A 26,189-nucleotide genomic window follows, 5' to 3' on the forward strand; every position below is an offset into this window, starting at 1 on the left:
AAAAAATATGTCACACAAGATGCTATTTCTGCAAAATTATCTTTTTCTTGTGGGGAATATTCTGCATGATTGTTTTCCATGGATTTTTCCTTTCTTATTGGTTGGGCGATTTTAGTTAGGATGTTATTCCATTTCTCCGTTGTGCCTATTTATTTGGAATTTCTTGCATTTTTAGGGGTTGCCATTTTTACATTGATTTTAGTGGTCTTGTGCTTTGTGCAGTGGTCGTTTTTACCATGCATTTGAGTACTCTCTTTGCTTGATATATTTGTTGTGGGAAATCATTGTTTAACAAAAAGCTTTCATGAAGGTGAGCTTAAGACTTGTCTTTTGAAAAGGAATTCTCTATTTTAGGGAGAACATAAAACATCATTGCACGAAAGAGTTCTTTTACTTAGGGAGAGTCTAAGTCTTATCGGTGAATCGTCTTCACTTGTAATGAAAAAGAGTGGATTAAAGAGAGGAAATCTTATATATTGAGAAAAATCGAAGTGACATTCACTAATAATTGTTTACTTAAGGAGAGACTAAGTTATATTAAGAAGGAGTCTCACATGTAGAAGTCTTGGTTATTATTGAATTAGGCTCTATGTGTGTCACTGTACAAATAAGTACTCCATCATAAATGTTTGACTGTCCTATATTAGTGAATTATCTTTCTCGAGCACACTGTACTCCAGACGTAGGTGATTTAACATCAAATTGGGATTACCATCTTTTTGTGTATTTTTATTTGTTTTATTAATTGTTATTTTATTGTTGTTATAGTAACTGCTTGAGCATCAACTTTGACAACTATTCTAGTTGTCGAGTCATCCTAAAATTCCAAACAGCCCTAAGTTTTTTAATTTTCATTTCTTGGCTATCTAAAAACCTTAGGAAAAGTAGATTACATAACCTAACAAAGAAATTCATACATACAAGTAGTATTTTTCTAGTGCAACAATCCTGAAAATGAGGTATTGAATCCCTGAACTCAAAGAAGAGACTATAATTAAGCTTAAGCTCACCTAGGCCAAAAAGAAAAAACATGTATATCTTAGTTGATGGGCATTAAAAAAGCACTTTAATCCCTTTCTTTATTATTATATATATCTTTTTTGTTAATATTTTAATGCACGAGTAATGTATTATTTTAGAATTTGTGTATTAACATATTAATGTAAACGTGTACTGAGAAATCATGAGTAGATAGAAATAAACTAGGCAAAACATTAACCATTGCAAAAATAAATTACTTTCCTAAAGTTTGAATGTTTGGAGACCAACATCGTTATTTCTAAAAATTAAAAAAATCAAAATAAATGTTTTGAAAATTTATCATCCAAAATTAAATAAGCTTTAAAGCAGAAGAGAGAGAGATTTAAAGCTTTTATATTGTTTGGAGGCTAAGTTGTAAAAATTACCCTTAAAGTGTGCTGGTCATTGTAATTATAAATTGTAAAAATTAAGTTCTTAAAAGTGTTAAAATTGGACTCTAAAATATTTGTAAATGTAGAAATTGTAATGGTGGAAAATGTTTGAAGGTTCAATTTTTGAGTTTTTTGTACGGATGACTTATTCACAAGCGCTTTTATGATTAATGATCTGTCTCTCACAAACGTATGAAATCTAACATTCTGCTTACGTCAGTGCATTACTATATTTTATAACGTATCATGTTAGGGATGACCATCTTTATCGTAACCCTAATGTGATGGTCATTTCTCCGGTAATCTCTACTTTTTTTCACCCCAAATACAACAAAGTGTGAGAAAAATAGGAAAAACACAACAATATTTTATAACGTATCGCATTAGGGATGACCATGCGTAGCCCTAATGTGATGGTCATCCTTATCACGATCTTTATTTTTCTCACCCAAAAATACAACAAACTATGAGGAAAATGAGAAAAATACAACAAACAAAAAAATTAAGATTGCAATAGAGATAATCATCGCGTTAAGGCTACAATAGACATGGTCATCTCTAACGCAACGTGTTAGAAAATGTAGCAGTGCACTATTATATAAACCAGATGTTAGGTTTGATACATTTATAGGAGTCCAATTTCTACGTTAATGATAAGTTTGAGGGGTCAAATTCTAACTTTTGTATAACTTTAAAGACTTAATTTTTAGGATTAAAGTTTATGGTTGTAATTAGATGGTTTTTTGGAATTTTCCCATGTTATGATTAGTGGTGCAGCTTCTCTCCATGGTTCAATGGATCTATTTATTTTAAGGCCCACATGAACCTTGGTCTGGTCCACAGTAATTAAAATTAATTTAATTTTGAGTAATATTGCTAACAACCTAAAATATATGGAGGAAAATAATCCCTCTACCCCAGGGAACGGGACAGAAAGTACACGTGGCAGTTTTTGATTGACTCTGTGCCAAGTCGCCTACTAATGGTCGGTCAATTTATATTATTCATGAAAACCGACGGCTCTGATGAGTCCCCAGCCTTCGGGAAGATTGCCTTTGCGGCAATGGCGGGGAGCATTCAACGTACACGTGTACTTGACGTGTCACCATTTCTTTGGTGAATCTGATTTGTTAAATATTATCTTATAATCTTGTGAGAGTTGTAATATTACTTTTTTTTTTTTCTTTTAATAAACATATTTCAAAATTATTCTTGTAGTATAAACTTACTATAGGCTTACAAAACAATCTAAATTTTGTACTCTATGTCAAAAATATTTTTGAATTTTTAAAAATTTCAAAAATTACCTTTAAGCTTTCAAGAAAAATTTGAAATTACATTTACGGTTAATTTTAGATGAAAACAGTTAGTGTTTTATATTAAAAATGCCCTTAAACTTTTAGAAGTTTAAAAAATACCCTTAAGCTTAATTTTTTTTTAAAAAAAAAAAATCCTTATTGTTAGTATATGAACAAAAACTATTAACTTCCTCTTACTTATTCATTCTCTATATTCTCTCGTTTCTTTTGCAATACCTTCTTACTTCCCTTTTTGTTAACTGTTTGACATTTGTTTATCTAAAAATAATAATAAATAAATAAAATAACTCACTTCTATTAAGCTATATAAACTATAACAAGAAGAAAAAGAATAATGGAAGCACCAAGTGACCTTAGACTTAAATATTTTAATAAAGTTGTACATTAATAGTCGAGTACGTGTTAATAGCTACATACCTTTTTTATATTTGGCTCTTTATCAAATTGGTATGTCTCGGGAAGATATTTTGATTTTGAAATTTTGTAAGATTTTATGTCTTAACTTAAAGTTTTGATTTATATTTTGATCGCTGAGAAAATATGTATAAGAATTTGATAAATAGGAGAAAAATGAGAGTACCTATATATATACATATAAATATAAACCAAAGAGAATTTCTATATAATTTTTTTTGAAATTCGTTCTTTTCAAATCCAAGAAAATTTCAAACAAATTGATCACAATACTAACTGTAGAAGTATTTTAAAACTTTTTTATACATAAAAATTAGAGTTAATTTTACTGTTGTGTTTTTAGCTCTTAATCTCAAATTTTAATTAATTTTAATTAATTAATTAATTAATGTTTTGATGATAACAAACATGCTTTGTTAATTTTAATGTTTTGAAGTAGAGCTTGGAACAATAGTTTCAACGCAATTTGAATCACTCAAATCGGAATTCAAACAAAGAATATATGACAAAAACAACCAACAAAAAAATATTGAGGTGATAATGTGGCAAAATTTTTCTTATTAAAGTGGACCAATTGAAAGGTGCCACTTGAAGCAATAGAGGAGTACTATGAACTTTTGAATTTTTTATTGATTTTAAAAAGAAAATGAATTTAATATATTTTATGTTTGTGTCTAACAACAAATTTTGGACACATGATTAACTTTTATTTTTTTGTTGGATTTTAAAAGATGAATATAAAAAAAAATTATTATATTATTTTTTGTTTACATCTAACTGTTGGTTATTCACAATATAAAAGGTATCCACCATTGATTTTTCTTTTTCAAGATCTAATGATCCAAATAAAATGTGGTTTTCAGCTTCTTTCTCCTCTTTGTAAACTCTTCTTCTCCAACTTTTCATAACAATTTTCATAATTTTCAATGCTCTACAAAAAATATAAAACTTCCATTGTTACTCTTTTAAAGCTTCAATTTTATTCTTTTCTCATCTTATTATTGAGATTTATGTATTGTGAAGATTAATTTGTTGTGAGCTTAACGTTTGTAAAACCACTCTATTAAGAGAGTTTTAAGAGTATTCTCTAACATTTACACACATTTTGTAAGTGTTGCTTCTGATCATGAAAAAGAGTAGTTGTAATGGTTGTTGGCTTTTTGGCCCTTAATTTCAAATTAATTAATTTTAATTAATTAATTAATCAATGTTTTGATGATAACAAACTCAATTTTTAATTACTAAAAATTTTAGTATTTTAATATATCCATAGCGTAGAACTCGGAACAACGATTCCAACACCTCTTGAATCACTCAAATCGGAGCTAAAACGAAGACGATATGACCGAAACAAGTCTATAGAGAAAATACCGTGGTGGATGGCGTGGCATAACTAGACCATCTTAGACATGTGGCAGCATATTGGTTGAATGGTGAATCATTAAGAGATTAACATATGATGAACTTTTGATTTTTGGATTGATTTAAAATAAAAAATTGAAATTAAAAAGAAATTTAAAAGGAAAATAAATTTAATATTATTTTATTTTTGTGTCTAACGGCTAGTTTTTACAACATGGTTGTTTTTTATTTTTGGATTGGCTTTAAAGAGAATGAATTTAAAAGAAAATGAATTAAAAGGAAACTGAATTTAATATTATTTTATGTTTGTGTCTAACGGCTAGTTTTTGACACATGGTATGTTTTTTTATTTTTTGGATTAATTTTAAAAAGAAAATGAACTTCAAAAGAAAAGGAATTTAATATTATATTTTATTTGTATCTAACGACTAGTTTAGTTTAAAATCTCCACCATTGATTTTTCTTTTCCAAAATCCAATAGTCCAAATTAATTGTGGTTTCTAAAAATTTTTCATCTCTATATAAAACCATTTTCCTCTCCAATTTTTAAACCAATAAATTTTACATTTCATAATCCTCCAAAACTCAAAAGTTCCATTGTTGCTCTCTCTAGTTCCCAATTTTTCTTTTCATCTTATTCTTGAGAGAGTGTTATTGTATTGTGAGGATAAACTTGTTGAGTACTTAAACTTTGTAAATCCACTCTAGTGAGAGTTGTATTGTGTTCTTCAAAAATTCCAACATTCATAACGGTTTGATCCTAAACCGTGAAAAAGATCGGGTTTGCTCTTGAAACCGTAAAGGAGCGGTGGTGTAACGGTTGGGCTTTAATCCGTGGAAAGAGTCGGATAGATTTTATTCAAATTCCCAAAGGCCACTTGGGGAATGGGGTAGGTCGAGTTTGACCGAACCACTATAAAAATTACAGTGTCTTCTTCTCTAACTCTTTCCTTTTTTTTTTGCAATTAGTTTAAGCAATTTATTGTATGTTTTTAGTTTGTTTCTTATTTATTTGCTAAAATTTGATAGATTAAATTATCACATTTTTGTCATCTTATTTATTGCATAAATTGAATTTTTCTTATTATTTATAAAAAGTGTATTAATTAGTTTTAATTGGGTTAATTTATAAAAAAAAGTTTAATTAAACCCTATTCACCCCTCTAGGGTTGCCATATCGATCCAACAATTGGTATCAGAGTGGGTTGCTCTTCTTGAAATAATTATTTCTTGATAAACTTAATTGTTTTTGAGCTATGACAACTATATGTTTTATCCCTTTTACCGATAGTCAATCTATTACAAAGCCTCCTTTCTTTAATGGTACTAATTATAATTATTGGAAAAATAGATGAGATTTTTTTGCTTTCTATTGATTATGATTTATGGGATATTGTTGAGGAAGGTTTTAAAATTCCAACAAAAGATGTTGATGGTGTTAGCACTATAAAACCTAAGGAAGAATGGTCAATAAATGAAAAGAAAGCATACTCTTTAAATGCCAAAGCTATTAATTGCTTATTTTGTTGATGAATTTGAGTATAATAGAGTGTCTATTTGCAAAACCGCTAAAGAGATATGAGATAAATTAGAAATTACTCATGAAGGAACTAGTCAAGTAAAAGAAACAAAGGTTGACATGTTAGTTCATCAATATGAAATGTTTAAAATTGATGAAAATGAAGCTATTTTCGATATGTTTATTAGATTTACTAACACTGTCAATGCTTTAGAAGGACTTAGAAAAAAGTACTCAAATTTTGAGAAGATAAAGAAGCTATTGTGGTCTTTGCCTAAACAATGGGAGCCTAAAGTCACAACCATTCAAGAGGCAAAGGATCTCAAATCTCTCTCCATTGATGAACTCATGGGCTCGTTGTTGACGCATGAGATAAAGATCAAGAAAAACATGGAGGAATGAGAAGAAAAAGAAAGAAAATAGTATAGCTTTAAAGACCATCTCTTTAGAAGTTGACTCCCAGAATGAAGATGACCTGATGAAGATGATGTTACCTATCTTTCATGTAAGTATAAAGAACTTCATCAAGAGAAAGAAGCAATTCAATAAGCATCTCTCCATCCAAAAAGAGTCAAAAGGTGAAAAGAGCAAAAAGGATGAGGTAATATGCTATGAATGCAAGAAGCCGTGTCATATTAGAACCGATTGTCCTTTTTCAAATCATCCAATAAATCCAAGAGAAAGCAATGAAAGCTACTTGAATGATAGCGATGAAAGCGAAAGTGGGAGTGATAATGAAGAAGTGACCAATTTTTGCTTCATGACTCTTAGTGACAAAGAGGATGAACAAAATGATGAGGTAACTCTAGAAACCTCTTTCTTATAATGAATTGTTCGAAACTTTTGAAAATATGCAAAATGATTTAGAAAAACTTAGTTCTAAGTATGTTGTGCTTAAAAAGAAATACAATGTTTTATCTAGTAAAAAAATAGTATTTACTTGAAGAAATTGCTTGCTTAAAAGATAATGAGCATGATGCTATGCATATTGATAAAATGAATATTCTTGTGACAAACATGCTTTTGATTGTGATGAGAAAAATGCCTTGCTTGACAAAGTTAAATTTCTTGAGCATGATAGTTGTGAAAAGATAATTTGATTAAATTATTCAAAGAAAAGGAATTTAGTGCTTTGCAAGAACTTGATAAGGCTAAAGAATCTATTAAAAAGTTGACAATAGGTGCTCAAAGAATTAGACAAGATAATTGAAGTAGGCAAGTCTTTTGGTGATAAAAAGGTTTAGGCTATTTGATGAATGTTCTACTCCTTCAAGTTCTAAAACTCCTTGTTAAAGCATCTCATTATATGCCTAAGCTTAATATGCCTAAGGTTGTATCTAAGCATGTTAAATCAACTTTGTGCCTATATGTAATTATTGTGGTGTTGAAGGCCATATTAGACCTAAGTTTTTAAATTGAAATATACTCATACTACTTCTCCAAGAAGAAAATTTTCTCAAAGGGCAAAGTTTCACAATGCTCTAAGGAATAATTTCTCCAAGAAAAGTAGAGTGCATAAATTTGTTGTAAGAGATAAATCTTTGCATAATGTTGTTTGTTTCTCATGTAGCAAGTTTGGACATACAACTTATTCTTGTTACTTGTCTAAATCCAATGCCTTAAATGTCTATGCAAAAATGAAATGGATTCCAAGTTTGTCAATGCTAACATCTAGGACCCAAACAAGTGTGGGTACCAAAGAATCAAACTTGAACATTTGTGTTTGTAGGTTTGTTTGAAAGTCTTTAAGAAAAACAAGTGGTACTTGGATAGTGGTTGCTCGGGCACATGATGGGAGACCCATCTAAGTTTGTCTTTCTCTCCAAAAGGATGGAGGTCTTGTAACCTTTGGTGACAACAAGAAAGGTAAATAATTGGTAAAGGTAGTATAGGTAATGAATCTTCTATTTTAATTGAAAATGTACTTTTGGTTGATGGTTTGAAGCATGATTTACTTAGTATTAGTCAATTATGTGATTAAAGGCTTTAGAGTTGTGTTTGATAAAGAGAATTGTATCATTGAAAATGCTAGTGATAGAAAAGTTATATTTGTTGGAAAGAGAGAATGAAAATGTTTATACTATTGATTTGAATGATTGTCCTATTAACTGGATAATGTTTATCGACTTTGCATAATGATTCTTGGTTATGGCATAGAAGACTAGGACATGCTAGCATGCACTTAATTTCAAATATTTCCAAGAATTCTTTGGTTAGAGGTCTTCCCAAATTTAAATTTGAAAAAGACAAAGTTTGTGATGCTTGTCAAATGGGTAAGCAAACTAAGTCTTCTTTCAAATCTAAAAATGTAATCTCTATAACTAAACCCCTTTAACTATTACACATGGACTTATTTGACCCTTCTAGAATTGCTAATTTTGGAGGGAACTATTATGCCTTTGTGATAGTTGATAATTTTTTAAGATTTACTTGGGTTTTGATGCTAAAACATAAGGATGATGCTTTGAAAATCTTTTCTAGTTTTGCAAAAAGAGTTCAAAATGAAAAAAGTTTTTTGATTTCTAAAATTAGGAGTGATCATGGAAAGAATTTGATAGCAATGCTTTTGAAACTTTTTGTGAAGAAAATGGTTTTTCTCATAATTTCTCCACTCCAAGAACTCCTCAACAAAATGGTGTAGTTGAAAGGAAAAGGCGTACTTTGCAAGAATTTGCTAGATCAATGTTGCATGAGTATGGTTTACCTACATACTTTTGGGCGAAAGCCGTTAACATCGCTTGTTATGTTTTAAATAGAGTTTTAATTAGACATTCTTTGGATAAAACTCCTTATGAACTTTGGCATAACAAAATTCAAATATTGGGTATTTTAAAACTCCTAAGTTATTAGAAATTGTGACTAGCATTACTTGTACAATCGATGAATTAATGAACGATATCAATTTATGTAGAGTTAATATTGATCCTATAGTCGTAGAAGAACAGATAATTCAATGAGTTGATGATGACTTCATAAATGACAAGAAAAAAAATGTACAATCATCTTCTAATAGGAGTTTTAGTTTCGATGAACATCTTAATGATATGGAATAAACATGTAAATATGTATCTTCTTTTTCATTTCATAACTTACATATTGTTGTTTGCACAGGAACAATGGTAGGTCACACTAATGAGGAGGTAGCCTTGGAGTATTTAGCATTCGAGCATATTGACGCATCATCCTTCATGGGAGATAATTCAGGTTATTTTAGATCCACATTTTATTTTAGATCTATAATCGATAATTTGTATATAAACTAATGTTTAATTAAACTAACGATACATACTTTTTACAGAGTCTGGTTGTACGACTAATAGGGCTGGACGCGATACTCTCGAAACGTTACTTTGGATAAATATATGCAACAATTTGGGAGAATTCCTATCGAGTTCGACCCTGTATTGGAGAAATCAATTTGCAACAATGCTACAAGGTTTAGCATAGCCATTGGTACTAATGTTTGAGAATCTTTTTCTATTCGTTATGGATCAAGGAGAGAGGTACCAATAGAAATTAAAGAGCCAATTAAAGTCGATTATTTGTAAGATGGTATATATAATATATATATATATATATATATATATATTAATGTAACATATGCAGAGATACTAATTAGTTTTCTTTTTCTTTCTTAATTTAGAACCATTTTATGTTAGACTTGTCCAACCAACTGGTCAATAATTTCATCAATGAACAGATGAAAAGTTTGTTCAAAGAGTATAGGAGGGAACTACACAAACACTATAAAAAAAATATGCAAATCCTGAAGAAGTACCACACCCACCTAATCGACTTAAAGACGACATAGAAGATTGGCACTTTTTATGCAACAAGTTTGAATCCACCAAATGAAGAGTAAGAAATTTTGTGTTTTTTTTTTGTTTACTTACATTTCAATTACTCATTTCCTCTTAATTTCTTGTTTTCTTAGAAAGTGGCAAAAACTAATCAAAGGAATCGGTCAGCCCAAAAGTACCCTCATACAGTTGGTTCTAAGACTTTCATACTCATATGAGAATCCACGGTAATATTAAAAGTATTTCTATATTTGATTTCTAAGAAAGTATTATTAATGTATTCCATGTGAATTGTTTTACAGAAAGGACCCGACAGTCAAACAATGGACATAAAGTGGATTTATTTAAACAAACACACTATAAGAGTGACCAGCCGTTTTTAATCAGACCGCTAATGATTCATACGTAAGTTTTTATTCCACAATGTAACTTTATTTATATACAATTGTCATACAATAATTAGTCCTAATTATTGATGTAGAGTCAAACGGTCGAGCTGAGAGAAGCCTCCACCCAAGAAGGGTCTGAACCAATATCAGAAGAAGAAATGTGCGAGCAGGTGTTGGCCACAGGAGTGGGCCTTGGTAGGACACCAAAAGGTAAAACAATGAAAAAAGTAAATCATCATCCAGTACATCCTCATCAAAAGTTATAGAGGAGCAAAAACAAGAGATAGAAGAGTTAAATGCTAGACTGGCTAGATTGGACGAACTAGAAACAAAAAGACAATCTGAGATGGATGATATAAAAGCTATGCTCTTATAGCTCATGAGAGATAAATCGAACTATGTATGAACTCTTAAATTTTCGTAGCAAACTAATAAAAAGATTGTGTATGTTGTTATTGAAGGAACTCGTATTGAAGAGATCCTTGAGCGGAAGCAGATCGTCCAAATTTCATTAATTATTAAAAACATAATTTACAGCTAACATATAAGATATGCATTCAAAATAAATTATAGCATGCTAGATACAAGAAAAAGATTTCAAGATACATTACCCTTGAAGAACCTTTCTCTTCACGTATCCCTCGAACAATCACGAGCCTCGAACACAACAACCTCTTGAAGACATTCTTCAAGAACTTCTCGAATCAAACAAAGAAGACACTACCATGAGCCTTTAGTATTCTCAGGGTGAGAACCTAGGAGTGGACTCTGACTATTTTGGTTAGGAGGGATAATTCGAATGTGGAGGAAGAAGATTGAGAGAACGCACATAAATTTTCTGTATACTCAATCGTTCAGCCAATGCAAAGAGGGGAAGAGAAAACAAATTTTCTTTTATTCCTCTTGCAATAAAATTAATAACCACCCACTAAGGTGGTTGGAGAGAAAATAGAGGAAGTTATTATTCAAAATAATAAAATAATATAAATAAATATGATAACTAACTTATCATATTATATTTATATTAAACTATATGTTATATCAAATATAACATATAACCTATAGTTTTAATATTGTATCATATACAATATAAACTATAGTTTCTTTTCTCTATTTTATGTCAATTAATATAAATCATATTTATATTAAATTTAACAATTATGAATCATATTCATAGATAATATATTTGAATCTCATTCAAATATTTATTTTCTCCCATTAAACTATAATGTATCAAATAAATTATAACAATTATATCCTATATAATTGAAACAATTTAATTATATATATAATTAAATCTCTCTTATTAGTTTAAACAATTCAAATTAACCCAAAAACTGATTCTCAACTAAAACCTTTTAAACTATCAAGGAGACCTTATGAACCAGTAGCTTGAAGCTCTAATGGTACATGAATAATTAATTAAACTCTTTAACTATTCACCATCCATTAACTATCGAACACTCCACTAAAGAGCGACAACTGCACTCTTCGCACTATAGATATATTTTCATGTTCATTGGATATAACCAATCAACAGTACGATGACCCTTCATAAATTACTTGTAAGTACAGCTTGGCCAAATTACCGTTTTATCTCTTTAGTTACATCTAACTCCTTAAGTACCACTGATCCCTCTAATGAACAATAGATCATGGTCCTACTATGACTAAACCCCTCTCAGGCCAAGAGAGGGTGTGATGTCACATTGTTCAAGATCCGGAATCAGCTTTTAAGGGAGCAATTTATCTGCTTACCTCTGTTTCGAGTAAGGAGTGAATTCCATCTTATGTAGCTGTATTTCCAGCTCTCCAATCAGATGAATTCCCAAAATGGTAGGCTTGTTGAGTCGACGATTTGGCCACTTTTACCCATACAAATCACAGGATCACCATCATAGGTAGAGTTCACAACCCACTCAGGATTAAAGTCATGTTACCTATGGTCATCCTGGTGAAATGAAAGTCTTTATTATGAACGGTGTTATATAATGAGACTAAACATTTCGTGGTTCGGTCTTATACAAACTCCTTTGCATAGAATATCCCTGCTCGCATATCTAATACATGAATGATCAGGATCAGATCATTTGTAGCACTTTACACAAATTGTAGCACCTACAAAGCGGGCAATACTCGTAGTGTCACAAGGATAAGGTACCTAGCCTTAACCTTCTAATACGTACCATTTAGGTTATCACTTAAACATGATCCACCTGTATGTCTCCACATATATGTTTAAGGTACAATGATAACCTTGGATGTTAGTTTATTGGTTTGTGGTTAATGCAACTAAAATATCACATATTTTATAGACAAAGTGAATAAATATTATTAATCACATAATAGTTTGTTCATATAAAGTTTACAAACTGGGGATTATGAAGTTGAGTTTGAATAAGTAAATGTAGGTATATCTTGGTTTTTTTCAATTCTTATGAGTTAGTCAGGTTTTAAGTTCTATATTAGGTTTGAGATTGAAATATGTAGTTATCAGTTCATTGGGTTTTAGGTGCTATATTAGGTTTGAAGTTAAAGTGGGTTTTATTTGTTAATGTTCTTATATTGGTTTTAAGTTATATATTGAGTTTGAGATTGAAATATGCAAGTTTGAGTTAGTATGTTTCAATTCATTAATGTTCTTAGTTGAGTTTTAAATTCTATATTCATTTTGAGATTCGTATATGGTATATTGAGCATTAAACTTATTTAAATTTGTATTTTGTAGGTACCTCGAGGTTTATGTTGAAGATGCGTCTCTTGACAAGTGTATTTAGGTTGTAGATCTAAATATAACTTTTGATTTAGGAATTGTGGATTAAGGTTGTAAATGCATCTCCCAATAAGACCTGACGCTATCATGTAATGTTATTTTGGATTAAGAAATTATGGATGTATTGTTTTAATTTAAGACGAGTAGTATTAGTAACTCTCGAAATTCAAACATGTTTTTTATATATTATTTACTATTGTAGACTTTTACTTGATTTTGGCAATTTTTATATTAGTTTGAATGATGCTTGTAAGATTCAAACAAGTATGATATTTGAAAAAAAAAAAATAAAGAATAAAAAAAAAGTTAATTATGACGATTAAATATATAATCCCGATGATACAAGGGGTCGGAAAAAACCATAATTTAATGAACTTTTTTATCTTTTCCCGACGCTAATAAACAAACCCCCAACAATCCATGGGGTTGGGAAAAGCCACTAAATCCCGACGATGAAAACACACCGTCTGTGGAAGTAACTTATCCGGATGGTCCGTTGGGATAAAAACTGCCTAACTGTGCAAAGTCATCGTCGGGATATAATTATTTATCCCGACGGTGTCTTATCACCGTCGGACGAAATTTTTTATCCCGTCTATCTTTATAAATTACGACTGGCGGGGTTCGCGAATTATCCCGACAGTGGTATTTAGGGTCGGCATAAAAGTCTTATTCTCCATCCGTCGAGATAACTTTTTTTCCCTAGGATACTACTGTTATACCGTCGGGGAAGGTTACGCCGACAAGACTATGCCCATCCAGCCGACGATTATTTGACCATCGAGAAAGGTTTGGCCGACACTATTTTCGACCAATCTAGATGGTTTGCAGTGTCGGAAAAGATCCAAATTATTTTAGTGTCATTCCTCTCTAGAGTTACCGTATTGATCCTACATTTACAACGAGGTATAAACGATTTTTTTTCATATATTAACGATGAGGTAGGTTTGAATCGTTTTTTTAGGTTTATGGTATTTTTGACACTTGTGAAAGTCCAAAAGTATTGTTTAAACAAAACACTAACACTTTCTACCTAAAACTAACGGTAAGTTTTTTTTTTTTTTAAAAAAAAAACTCTTTTTGAAAGTTTAAGTTTAATGGTATTTTTTTAACTTTTGAAAGTTCAAAGGTATTTTTTTACACAAATTACAAAGTTCAATGACATTTATTTTATAATTTAGCCAATATTATATTGTTTGATGAAAATTGCGACGTAGAAATGTGTTGTTGACCTAGTTAAAATGGTGTGATGGTGTCCAATCTTAATTTCCATTCCAAGTCATCTTACACTCGTTTCAAGTCTCAATTTTCATTCAACATTCTAAATAATTTCTACTACAAGAGATAATTTTAAAACATTTATGAAAGGTTCAAGGTAATATTGTAATATTGAAAAGAGCATGAGCATTTTTTAAAGAAAGGTCAAAGTTTACAAGTATCATTATGTAATTCGGCCTACTTGTATTAGCCAACTCTAGCATGGATTAATTAATGTACTTGTGTCGAGTTGAATGTTCATATCCGGACTTCTTGTCTTCTTATACTTTGGATTCTACTATGAATAGTGATTTTAGCAAATATGATTTGTTTATGTGATGGATTAAGGTTCAAATTAATTTTCATATAATCATTTAAATAGTTGGTTTTATACTTTTAAAGGTGATTTTTATACCATGTGCTTTGAGTAATTGAAAACATATTTAGAAGTGAGTTTAACTTAATTGTTTAAAGCAAAAATGATTTAATCGGAAAGTGTTTCATTATAAATTATTTTAATATTTGATTTCAAACTTGTTTAAGTAAGGTTGATTTCACTAAAAGTCTTCTTTGTGATTTTAGAGTCAAGGATAAATTACTAAGAAAAAGTCTTACATTTGAAAGATATATAAACTAAATTAGAGAGCGGTAAACATTTTTTTTAAAACTATAGTTTAAAAGAGAAAATAAAATGCTGATAAAAGTTTGAGAAAGAAAAGGGTTAGAGATACTGGGGCAAAAATTTATGGTGGAACAAGAAAAAAAAAGATAACAAAATTTAATCAGACAGATTTTCCTAAAAAGAAAAAAAAAAAGGTAATGAAATAAAGTTGGAGAGATGCAAAAATTTTATGGATAAGAACTTTAATCAGGTGAGAAAAGTTAGAGGGTTAGAAAGAAAATACCCAGAGAAAAAAAGTTAAAGAGATAACAAAAATGGTACAAAAAAGAAACAAAAGTAGATAAATATATAATAATATTATGATAATAGATATCCATTAGGTACTCATGTTAGTGTTTATTGACCATGTGTCATGCCCTCATTTTTCAAAGTATTGTCCATGTGTCTCAACATTACACATCATTAGTGTCCACGTAATCTACTTTGTACTTGCCAAATTTCCTATAAGTGGCATTTGGTGGATTTTAGAATACACATTAGGCAAAATCTAAAAAAAATGGAGAAAGGGAAGAAATTCTTCCTTTTTATTTTATTTACTTTCGTTATTTATTTATTTAATATAATTACATATTATGTTTAATTTATTTTATCATTATATTATATTATATTATATATTTTTTAATATTATATTTTATTTATATCCGTATTCTTGTTGTGTTCCTCAAATTCACAACAGTTATCAGCACGAGCTCCTATCGTTTTCCTCCATAAAGGTAGGTTCTAAAAGTATGTTGGTTTTTCTCTCTTTGCTATAATTAATAAGTTAAATGTTGTTTGATATATTTGATATTTATTAAATTTTTAATATAAATATAATATTTTGTAATAGTGTTACTATGAAAATATCATAAAATTAGAATTTGTAGCTTTTGATATTAATGGTAATAATTATTTGTCATTAGTGCTTGATGCCAAAATACACCTGGATGCCATAAAAATGTGATCATCGAAAAATAATTTTTCTTCCTAAAGCTCGTCCCAATATGGATGCAGTTGCTTCAAAATTTTAAACCAATATGTTAAAAGACATTTTTCTACATTTCGGATATGCTCCTGCAGTAGCAATATCAAGAAAAAGGTTTTAAACAATACTCTAAACTAATTTTGTGTCTTCTCGTGGCCGAACAAAATAATGAGTTATTGATGAAAAATCATGAATCTGGACCAACTGAAACAACATCATTCCTTGAAGTGAATATTGTGAATGTTAATAATCGTGGTCGAGGTCATGGTCGTAGTCGAGGTCATGACCGTGGCAAAGGAAGAAATAATTATTATTTTCGTGGTGGTCGTTCTAATCATTCAAATTTCAAAAGAACCACACAAAATGATGATCACAAGGGAAAAAAATCCACAAGATAAGAGTTCGAAACGTGTTGAAAATAAATGTTTCTGATGTGAAATGACCGAGCAGTGGTTTTGTAGCTGTCGTACATCAAAACACTTAGTTGATCTTTATCGAGCCTTCTTGAAGAAAAAAGGGAAAAATGTGGAAACAAATTTTGCATACCAACATGATGAGATATTTTACCCATCCAATATAACAAATGTGGATGCGATACATTTTTTTAAATCTCCTAAAGGGAAAATTGGGTGAAAAAATGTGCTACAATTGATGGCATAACAAGTGTTTCTTTTGATTTTGAGAATATTTAGTATAATATTATCCTTTTTTTTATTTTCGTGTTTTTTGTCCTTGGTTAATATTAAATTTGTATGTTCCAAGTGTTATTTTTCCTTAATTATTTTCTTTTAATGAAGAAACCTATACTAGTTTCATATGTTGGGTGACTAAAAAATGAGTAAAAAAGATCTATGTCTGGCAGGCAGTGCAACTACACATACAATACATACAAATAGAAAATATTTTTCCAAACTGACAATGTCAATACGATATCAGGTTCTACAAAACCTAATTGGAGGCTTTGCAAAAGTAAATATTATCTTTCCTAGAGGAACAAAATTTACAATTGACAATACATTGTTTTCTAGTTAATCAAAGAGAAATCTATTTAGTTTTAAAGATATACGTAGTAGTGGTTATCATATTGAGACAGATAGAAAGAATAATATGAAGTATCTTTATATCATATTTATTGTCTCATATTAAAAACGTATATTGGAAGAGTTGTCTGCTTTATCTTCTGCATTATATTATACTCATATACGAGTAATTAAAACATATGCAACAATGAACTTAAAGTTCATGAATCCAAACATATTTACAATTTCGCATGACAGATTAGGTTATCTAGGGTCTATAATAATGGAAAGAATTATTGAGAATTCAAATAGACACCCATTGAAGAGCCAAAAGATTTTTCAATCTAGTACATTATCATGTGATGGTTGCTCTCAAGGAAAATTGATAATTAGACCATCACCAGCTAAAGTGGGGTTTGAATCATCAGCATTTCTAAAACAAATTTATGGTGATATACATGGACGTATTAACCCACCAAGTGAACCATTTTATGGTATTAATAGACGCATCCCGCAGATAGTCACACATGTGCTTATTATCAAGTCAAAATCTTGCATTCGCAATATTAGTTGCTAAAATAATTAAGTTATGAGCACAATTTCCTGATTATACAATTAAGACCATTCGTCTTGATAATGCTGATGGATTTACATCTCAAGCTTTTGATAATTATTGTATGTCAATTGGGATAAATGTTGTGAAGGGATCGATTCCCGAGCGGAAGCGTGTGACCTTGCATTTTTCCTTTTCGGTTTAAATTGAAACAAAACAACAACTAAATAGAACAAAACAGATGATAAACTTGTAGATCAGCATGCTTAAAAGAGAGTAGAGAAAAGGGGAAGAAGAATATCACATACCTTCGTCGATTCCCGAACTCTTCACGATTTTCTCGTCGTCTTCTCCGGAACGATTATCCAACAAACAATAGACACCACCGTAAGTGAGTCCTCGTTATTCTCTAGGAACCAAGAGGAGAAGAGTGGTCTCTCATACCTTAGTTGAGGAAGAAGAATAGAGAATATGGATAAGGGAAAATTTCTAAGGAAAAATGATTTGGAGGCTAGAGTTTCATCAAATGAAATCCCTTTTCCCTAATTTAGGTAAAATGATGAATTCATATGGAGACTTTCTCCATAGCTTTCCAAAATTACCCTTATGGCTAATTTCACTAAGTAATCAGTATTTAATTAATTAGTTCATTAATTAAATAGTCATACTAAATCCAATTTAATATATATTTAATTAATTAATAAACATCATATGTTTATTTGCCTCTCCACCTCTCAAAATTAATTAATTAATTCTTTATGAATCAAATTCATAAGAATTTAATACTTGAATCCTATTCAAATATTTTTCTCTTAATTATAGAGCAGATCTATAATTAACCATATCATATTAATCTCATTAATATGTTATTCTTCAATTGATTTGAATAATTCAAATTCTTTTGTGAGCTAACAAGGGAACCTTATAGACTTACAGATTAGAAGCTCCAATGATCTGAGATTAATTAATTAAACTCTTTAATTAAAGGTGGTAAACAGACACACTGAAGAAAGAGTGAAGAAAAGACTTTCAATGGCTAAGCTCGCATGCCTCATCCAACAGGAGAACTTGAGAAGTTCTTTAGTTAATTAATTAAACTATTTAATTAAATTAATCAAGCACTCTATTAAAGATCGACTGCTACACTCTTCGGACTGTAGATATATTTCTGTGTCCATGGATATAACCAATCAACAGTGAGTCAACCCTTCACAAATCGCTCATAACTATAGGGTCAAATTACCATTTTACCCCTGTAGTTACATTTAATTCCTTAAATACCACCGATCCCTTTAGTGAACAAACAGTTTATAGTCTAACTATAAACTAACATCTCCTGGGCGAGTGAGAGGTTAATGCCTCAATGTTTAAGACCCAAAATCAGCTATTAAGGTAGCAATTTATCTACTTTCCTTAAAGACGGGAAGGAGTAAATTCCATCCTATGTAGCTGTGTTCCCAACTCCCCGCTTGGACAAATTTCGAAAATGGTAGGCTTGTTGAGTCAGCTAATCTGGCCACTCTCACCCATACAAATCAAAGAATCGCCCTCATAGACAAGGGTTTACAACTCACTTAGGATTAAAATCAAGTCATCTACGACCATTCTAGTGAAATATAAGTCTCTTCTAGCAATGGTGTTCTAAAGAGAGACTATTCATTTCGCGGTCTGGTGTTATACAGACGCTTTGTATAGAATACCTTGACTCGTATGTCTTCACATGAATGATCAGGATTAGTAATATCTACAAAGCGGGCCGTATTCGTAGTGTCACCAGGATAAGATACCTAGTCTTATCCATACACTACAAACTATTTAGGTTATCACTTAAACATGATCCACCTGTATGTCCCCACATACATGTTTAAGTTTCATCAGATAACCTTGGATCTTAGTTTACTGGATTGAATTAATGCAGTCTAAATGTTAATAAAATACCTTTTATTTTATTAGATAAGTAATTTGTCTTTACAAATTACAAAATACATGGAATTTAGGACATAAACTCCAACATGTTGAACATCTTGTAGCTCATATTCATACACAAGGTTTAGCAAAATCATTCATAAATGTTTGCAGTTAGTTGCTAGACCATTGCTTATGAGAGTTAAGCTTCTGTATAGGGACATGCTATTTTGCATACAACATCACTTGTACGCATTAAGCCAGTAGCTTATCATAAGTACTTGCTTTTACAATTAGTTTATGGTTATGAGCCAAATATTTTCCATCTGAGAATTTTTGGATGTACAGTATATGTTCCAATTGTTCCACTACAATATACCAAGATGGGTCTTCAAAGGAGATTAGGAATATATATTAGATATGATTCCCTATCAATTATTGAATATCTTGAACCCCTGATGGGTGATGTATTTACTGCACGATTTGCTGATTGTCATTTTAATGAGACAAATTTTCCAACATTAGAGGGAGGAATTAAAAAGTTGGAGAAAGAAATTACATGGAATGCATTGTTATTGTCTCATTTAGATCACCGTATAGATTAATGTGAACTTGAAGTTCGGAAGATAATTCCTTTGCAAAATATAGCAAATAAGTTACTAAATGCATTTATATATGCAAAGAAAGTAATTAAGTCACATATACCAACTGCAAATATTCTATCAAAAATTGATATCTCAATACAGCAAGTTGTCGCTAATGAGTATGGAACATGCCAGAAGCGTAATAGACCAGTGGGTTCTAAAGATAAAAATCCTTGAAAAAGAAAATAATAAATAGTCAAGAAGACTTGGTTGAGGATATAAATACCCATGAAGAAATCCTTGACATGATTAATGAGGAAGGTGAAATATCTAAAGATAATAATGAGACTTCAATAAACTATGTCAAAACAGGAAGAAGATGGAACCAGACTAATGTAGTTATTGTTAACATTTTTGCGTATAATATTGCTCTTGATATTATATCTAACAGTGAGGATCCTAAACTAAAATCTTTTGAAGAATGTCGACATAGAAAAGATTGGTTTTAGTAGAAAAAAGCAATCGAGGCAGAATTAAACCCACTTTCAAAACGTTAGGTTTTGAACCAGTAGTCTGAATATCAGAAGGTGTCAAACCTGCGGGATACAAATGGGTATTTGTGAGGAAAAGATATGAAAATAATGTGGTCGCAAGATATAAGGCAAAACTAGTTGCAACAAGGTTTTTCCCAAAGACCTGGTATTGATTTTGAGGAGATGTATTCTTTAATGGTGGATGTAATTACATTAATATATTTAATTGGTCTGACCATATATGAAAAATCTAGACATGCATCTTATGGATGTAATCACAACCTATTTATATGGATCTCTTGATAATGATATTTATATGAGAATCTTAGAAGGATTTAAGGTACTTGAAACATAAATAAAATTTCGGGGAATTGTATTCGATAAAGTTACAGAGATTTCTATATGGATTGAAACAATCAGGACGAATGTAGTACAATCGTCTGAATGGATATTTATTGAGAGAAGAATATCAAAACAATCCAATATGTCCATGTGTTTTTATAAAGAAATCACAACCTGAGATTTACTATATGTTGATGATTTGAGCAGAAACTGGGATGATAAATTTTGTCTTAGCTTGCTATTACAAAGACAAAAGAATTTCTGAAGAAATAAATTGGAATGATAAATTTTGTCTTAGCTTGCAAATAAAGCATAGAGCAAATAGAATTGCGTCAATTTGTACAACAAATTTGTTCGAAGGTTAAACTAGTAGGCTTATTTACAAATTCATTACCAACCGCAACCTTTGAGAAATTGGTGCACAATATTAGAATACGGCGACTCAGAGATCTCAAATGATACTTCCATGAGGAGAGTAAATATACTGTATTCTTTTTAAGAGTATTAGATTATATGAAATATGTAATCTTTTTCCTTCACTATGATTTTTTTCCCAATGGATTTCTTCCCAATAAGGTTTTAACGAAGCATATTTCGTATATGTAATAGGCATCTATCATGATAATAGAGGACCATTAGATGCTCAGACTTAGTGTCCATTGACATGTGCCATGCACTCATTTCCCAAAGTATTGTCCATGTGTCTCGACATACCATTATGTAGATCCGTAATTCACCTTCCTTACTTGTCAAATTGGTGGTATTTGGTGGGTTTGGAATACATACACACATTGGAAAAATCCAAAAGATTGGAGAAAGTGAAAAATTCCATCTTTTAACTTTGTTTACTTTGATTAATTAATTTCCATTATTATGGTTAATTTATTTTATTTCTTATGTATATTATTACATTTATTTTAATATTACATTTAAAATAAATAGAATAAAAATATTATATTTTGTTGTATTATATAGTAAAATTAACAAACTTATTTACAAATAGACTAAATAATAGGGCAAATTGCAAAAACCACTCGTGAAGTATGTGGTAGTTGTAATTACATCCTCAAACTTTCAATTATAAAAATCAGGCACCTAAATTTCTACTAGTGTTGAAATTGAACCCTTAAATTTAAAATAATTATAGAAATTAAATCCATAAATGATAAAAAATGAACTCTCAAACTTATACAAATGTTACCATTTATACCATTATGTAAGTTTGAAGGTCTAATTTGACCCAACTTTAACATTTATATAAGATTGAGGACTTAGTTTTTCAAAATTAAAAATATTTCAGGGTATAATTGCAACTACCACTATAAGAGATGATTTTTGTAATTAAATGACAATCTGGTTTCTGTTATTAATTAATAACAATATTGCCCTTCTTCTTCTTATTATTATTGGAGATTATTTTGTGCATATTGTTTGTGTCCTGCGTGAGATTTCCTTCACCGAAACTACAAATCTTTCTTTTTCTCTCTCTCCTTTTTGTTTTTTTGTTTTTTTTTCCATTTTTCAATTCTTTCAAATCTCTTAATTTCTCACCCATCTTCAATTTTTTTGCTTCTGGATTCTTCTGGACCTTGTGTTTTATGGTCCTATTCATAGGTTTCAAAAGGGGTTGTATGAAATTTTATTAATACTATATTCATGGATTGCGTTTTCTTTGGTCCTATTCATTCATCTTCCATTTTTGCTTCTGTTTTGTTTGTCTTTTTTTTGCCTTCCAATTTCCTAACATGCTTTTATGCAAAAATAATCACATACTTGAAAGTGATATTTCTGTATACTTTTATCAAAATTTATCAATAATAATCTTTTTATCATTGTCTATCAATGATAGTAAGTGATATACTTCTATCATTGATAGTCACAATTAATCAGTGATGGAAGGTGAAATACTTGTATCATATTATTGTTTATCAGTGATAGAAAAAGATATACTTCTGTTATTGAGATTGTCAGTGATAACCTTCTATTACTATCATCAACGTTTGAAAGTAATATGTTTTATCATTATTATCAATTATCAAAAGTAATATACTTATATTTTTATCATTGATAGTCAGTGATAGTCTTTTATTCATGTCGTGATAGAAAGTGATATACTTTTATCATCGATAATTAGTGGTAATATTTTATCGATGTCTATCAATGATGGTATATGTGTGAAAATTGTGCTTCTTGTTAACTTGAAATAAGTGTATCATTAATATCATATTCTATCAATTATATAAAAAATACAACTATAAAACTATTATGCTAAAGTCAATTTCTTGTCACTTCCTTTTTCGTTTTAAATTCTCTTCTTCATCATCATCATTAGCTTCTGGCAAGATTATTATTATTATTATTTTCTTAAGTTAGAAGTTACATAGTTACTAAGATGGTGACAAGGGTCTAACACTGATTAGATATTGATATAAGACTATCACTAATTGACACTGATAGACAATGATAGTAGATTATTATTGACTACCAGTGATAGACAATGATCATAGATTGGAGAAGCAAGCCAAAATGGATTTTCGTGGAGCATGAACTTTTTGGACTTTTAAATGAGATGGAACAAACTTTTGTAATATTTATAAATTGTTTTAGGCTTCACTGTATTTGTAATTAGTTTAGCTCATTTTGCATATAGATAAACAACCCTAAGATAAGAGTATAAAAATGGATTATAAAAATTAATAGAGAGACTAACTTTGAAACAGGGATTAAAAAAAGTTTAGAAAAAAAAAAGAGATAAATAACGATATAGACAAAAAGAAAAAAGAAAAAAAATACTCACATAATTTTAGAACAAATTTATGAAATAATATAAATTTTGAAAGCAAAATCTCTCACAACCTCTAGAGTGTCCTCCAAATGATTAATCTTAAAGATATTTTGGGTTCTTTCAAAATTCTACAATTGTCAAACATGTTCGTTTTAAAAATAAAAATGATTTTAGATAGAACAAATTAGTTAAAAAAAAGAAAAAAAAAAAGAAAAAAGAAAGAAAAATTTAAATTTATGGTCATTATAAATATCTTCATCTGAAAAATTGAAAAAAGTGTACTTCAATTGTCTTGTAGCAAAGCGATATTATTTGAGATTTGTGGACATCTACCATTGACACACCACATGATTGCATTAAACATTATCAACAATAATTGATACGTACCAAGGTTAATAAACATCAACAATTAGTTTCACACTACGCTTATGAGAAAGTGGAAAATTTTTAGTATTAGGTATGCCATTTTTATTTATTTATAAATAAATCTTTGACGTAGGTAGGATCTCGTATCAATCTTAAATAATGATCACACAACTAATTTTTTAGTATTCGTGTTGGGTATTTTTTAAAAATAATAATAATAAAATCTATTTACTAAACAAATTTTTTCTTTTTCTTTTTATATCTTTTTTCCAATTTAACATTATAAATGTCGAATAACTATTTGATTTTTAGTTTTTGATTTCCGTAAACAAGCTTATAGATGGTACTTTTATTTATAAGTTTTTTTTAATTCACTTTACCAATATTTTAAAAAATCGAGTCAAATTTTGAAAACTAAACAAAATAATTTTCCAAAACCTTTTTTTATATATAATTTGACTAAAAATTTTAATATTTTTTTTAAAAAAGTGAGAACCATAATATAAAATTTAGAAAACAATAAATATAAAATTAATAAAATAAAATTGTTATCAAAGGACGAAAAATATAAACATAGGAGATGTGTAATACCCTAAAAAACACCATATAGCAGGCTAAAGTATAAAGATTCTCTAAAAAAAAAAAAGAACATTGTCACTAGTTCATTTGTATATTGCATACACCTCTAGTCATCCAATCAATAGAGATGCATCTTTCATTTTTTTTTCCTCCTTTTTAGTTCTATGAATGAAGATAAAATATTTGAATCTTTAATTTTGATATTAGGGTGTAATTGATTCGGCATGAAAGAACTTATTCATATTATTCATGGGCTAACCAAAGGAATAATAGATTTTAATTTTTCATTTGTAAAAATAGCAAATCAACATTTTATTTATAAAAATGACAAAACAAATTTATAAAAGTCTAAACTACCCCCAACCATACAAATGAAATTGCAATTGGCTTATTAAGAATTAAAATAAACATTTAGAGACTATCGGTATCTCTCTTGGCCAGGCTCCGTGCACCGTACCAACATCTTCTCCAACTAAGTCGTTGTCATTTTACTCTCTAAAATCAGATCCTCCACCAATAGTGACAACACCTCCGACTTCAATTCTGTCTTCAACCCTTGCTTCATTGAGTGTGGCTCCCTCTCCTTCCACCAAAACTTCACCACCAACTTCGCCTTCGACTCCTTCTCCACTGACTTCATTTTTGCTCCTTCGGAGCCACCAGTGATCACACCAGTTCCATTTTCTTCTATCTCAACTCTTCCGTTACAAGCTCTGTCGCCTACGTCAACCCCTATCAATGGTGTAGTCATGAATAGAATCATCGCAACCATAATTTCCTTCACTCTACTACTTTAAATGCGATTTCTTTGTCTTCAATCTTCACTATACTACTTTAAGGAAGTCATCGATACAGAGAAGAAGATGGTGAAAGGGCATGCACTGCTTCTGGATTAAAATAACTTAAGTTTTTTCAAAAAAAAAAAAACTTGCATTATATATATATATATATATTCAAAATCTGATATTTGATTGTATAAATTTTTCAAACTAATTAAAAATAAAAATGCAAAAACATAAAATAAGTTGGAAAAAAATTAAAAAAATCAAAACAAATAAATGATATTTAAAAAATTGGGTTTAATTTTGATATTTGAAAAAAATAACAATATAATTTTATGATTTAAAACAAGGGAGATATTTTAGAAGAAAATAAAGATATATGATAAAAGAAACATGGAAAGGAAAAAAACTAATCACACTACAATTTGGATGAGGATTTTGTAGTCATAAAGGTCTTTGAAAGTTTTTGGGCAAATACATTGTAATTAGTCTAAAAATTAGGCCCAACAAATATACTAAACATAAAAATAGATACACTACAATTCAAAATCAATTAACCAAACCATCTAAATTGCTCTTGAACTTGCCCAAAATTTTGTAGGAATACTTTTTCTTGTTTTAGATCCAAAATATCAGTTTAGAAAGTGAGGACTGGACTAATAAAGACTTTATCTAAATAATTGTATTCATGAAAAAAGAAATCAATCTACATTGGAGTATGAAAATCTCAATTAAAAATCATCAATTGAAATTACTAATCAATTATGATGTGGTGTTGATATCAATTGTGAAGGTCTCATGAACTAAAGAGATACAAACAATATTCGACGATGGTATATCCTTCCTTGAT

At 29.7% G+C, this 26,189-nt stretch overlaps 1 long non-coding RNA gene across 2 annotated transcripts; it reads left to right on the plus strand.

The window, feature by feature from the left end:
* The first annotated feature begins 7,761 nt into the window (after positions 1 to 7,761).
* LOC120074642 lies at positions 7,762 to 10,638 on the plus strand. 2 transcript variants are annotated; one of them, XR_005481029.1, is made up of 7 exons: positions 7,762 to 7,892; positions 9,138 to 9,230; positions 9,325 to 9,529; positions 9,670 to 9,884; positions 9,961 to 10,053; positions 10,129 to 10,231; positions 10,308 to 10,638. It is a non-coding gene; the product is annotated as an uncharacterized LOC120074642 (long non-coding RNA). The 2 variants fall into 2 exon arrangements; XR_005481030.1 differs by having other exon boundaries at positions 7,789 to 7,918.
* Positions 10,639 to 26,189: the final 15,551 nt, after the last annotated feature.

This window comes from Benincasa hispida, chromosome 3 (genome assembly GCF_009727055.1).
Source record: "Benincasa hispida cultivar B227 chromosome 3, ASM972705v1, whole genome shotgun sequence".
Taxonomy (NCBI): Eukaryota; Viridiplantae; Streptophyta; class Magnoliopsida; order Cucurbitales; family Cucurbitaceae; genus Benincasa; species Benincasa hispida.